Here is a 2,500-nt window from a genome sequence, read left to right on the forward strand (position 1 = left end):
TTGAGGATTGTATCGTGTTGAGGTCTGCCGTTCGGGCCCGAGAGGCTGCGCACTGGGCGCTCTAGTCTATCTTTAAAATAGAGAAGACGCGAGTAGAAATGATGAGAACATGCAAATTCGACTTACCTATAATTGTTATCGATTTGAATACAGGCTAACTAACTAAAATCCAACTACCTAACTGCTGAAACAACTAACTTACTAATGAACTAAGAAACTATAACTACTTAACTAACTAACTAACTAACTAACTAACCAACTAACCAACTGACTAACTAACTAACTAACTAACTGCAGGTCGCTTTTACGCTGCAACCCTTCAACTTGCTTGCAATCAAAAGGCACTTAATGAACAGGCATCTCATGCCATCTCATCTTTTCTCGTCCCAGCTTGTCTAAATCAGCACAAATCACACACACACACACACACACACACACACACACACACACACACACACACACACACACACACAGAGAAACACACAGAAACACACACACACACACGCGCGCCAAAACACACACACACATGCACACTTACACACACATCACACACACACACACACACACACACACACACACACACACACACACACACACACATACACACACGCACACTAACACACACACACACAAACACACACACACGAACACACACACGTTTACACAATGATGAATCATCTCAACTGAGGTGTCTTATATCCATCTCATCTCATCTCATCTCATCTCAAGTGATGTCAGTTAGCAAAGTAAAGAAATAACCTCTACTCCCACCCACCCCCTATGCTACACACCCCATTCTTCCTCTCTGATTCATCTCCTTCGTGGTCAGCAATGACGTCAGAATGATTGATATGTTAATAAACACCGTGAAACCACAACATCCGTTTCGGTAAACTGGCGAAGTAACAAGAAGGACAATAAACGTAGCCAGCCATGTGTGTCAAAATACTGTCAAAACAAATCACATAAAAGTGTGTGTGTGTGTGTGTGTGTGTGTGTGTGTGTGTGTGTGTCTGCGTGTGCGCGCGCGCGCGGGTGGGTGTGTTCGTGTGTGTGTGTGTGTGTGTGTGCGTGTGTGTCTGTGTCTCTTTTTTTGTACCCTGCCCGCACACACACACACACACACACACACACACACACACACACACACACACACACACCCACACACACACTTACTGATACTATGCCGAGCCATTGGCACGCCATCGACAGACGTCACTGCTGACATCATCAAAAGACTAAATGATGTAACCATCACCAATCCTGTGTGACAATCCATGACGTTAGGTTCTTTTCTCTTGGCCTTGTGTCGATAAGTAGAACAGTAAAAAGCCAACCTGGATGAAGAGATTAAAGTGGAAGGGTTAGTGGAAAAAACAGTGTTTATAACAGAGAGAGAGAGATAGATGGTGAGAGATAGAGAGATAGAGAGAGAGAGAGAGAGAGAGAGAGAGAGAGAGAGAGAGATATGGGGTGGGACGGAGAGAAAGAAAGAGAGGTAGAGTGTGAGAGATAGACACAGAGATAGAGAGATAGAGAGAGAGAGAGAGAGAGAGAGAGAGAGAGAGAGAGAGAGAGAGAGAGAGAGATATGGGGCCGGTGGGACGGAGAGAAAGAAAGAGAGGTAGAGTGTGAGAGATAGACACAGAGATAGAGAGAGAGAGAGAGAGAGAGAGAGAGAGAGAGAGAGAGAGAGAGAGAGAGAGAGAGAGAGAGAGAGGAGAGAGAGCGTTTACTTTTGTGAACAGAGACAATAGTACCACAACAAAATAGTAAGCAGGAAGTCAATGCTACCCCCCCCCCCCCCCTCTTAACAGAAGACAATTCCAATTAAGGTCATTTAAACGATGTATAGCCATAATAATGGAATAATAACCCAATAACGATTCTAATTAGGCCCTATGACGGTGCCAAAAAAAACATGCGTTACTGAAACTCATCATCCTGAAAATGATGCACAATTATACACACGTATGTAACAGTCGTTTGCATATTTTTAAGAAAATAAAAATCTTCTATTCCATTACACGTATGTCAGTATCGTAAAACTCTCCGATTAAACTCCCGAACCACTCATACATCCATTTCTTAAAATTATCTTTTTTACTGCTCTTTGTAAAATTGTATTATCTCTTCTTGATACAGAACATAGCAATGGATCTTCGATTCCATTCGGTGTCTACAAAGCTTTCTCATCTTTTAGTTGTATGTTCTCTTGGTTTTCTTTCATATTATATTATTGGGATTGTTTGCGTCAATGTGCTTCACACAAAATTTGAAAATGAATTTGGTCATTTAATTTGTTTTGAGATAAATTACGTGCTTACCTTTGAGAAGAAATTGACTTCAGCACGTTTTCACTACAAGCAAAGCACCATGCAGTCAATGGGTTTTCCTGTTTTTCTGAGACTGTGGTTTTCACAAACACTAGCTTTTATAAAGCAAACACTTTCACTCCGTTTCATCACAGATACTAAGTTAAGAAAATGATGTCAAGTGT

General features: G+C 41.7%; 1 long non-coding RNA gene across 3 annotated transcripts in view; it reads right to left on the bottom strand.

Moving 5' to 3' along the window:
• Positions 1 to 2,500, bottom strand: part of LOC138978743 (uncharacterized) — a 3,613-nt gene continuing 1,113 nt past the window's right edge. For 2 of the 3 annotated variants that reach the window (XR_011459790.1, XR_011459793.1), the window contains exons 2-3: positions 1,177 to 1,337; positions 1 to 70 (exon numbers count right to left, since the gene is read on the bottom strand). This is a non-coding gene — a long non-coding RNA (uncharacterized lncRNA). Of the gene's footprint in view, positions 71 to 1,176; positions 1,338 to 2,327 lie in introns of all 3 variants that reach the window. The other variant, XR_011459791.1, reaches the window with a different exon arrangement.

This window comes from Littorina saxatilis, linkage group LG1 (assembly GCF_037325665.1).
Source record: "Littorina saxatilis isolate snail1 linkage group LG1, US_GU_Lsax_2.0, whole genome shotgun sequence".
Lineage (NCBI taxonomy): Eukaryota > Metazoa > Mollusca > Gastropoda > Littorinimorpha > Littorinidae > Littorina > Littorina saxatilis.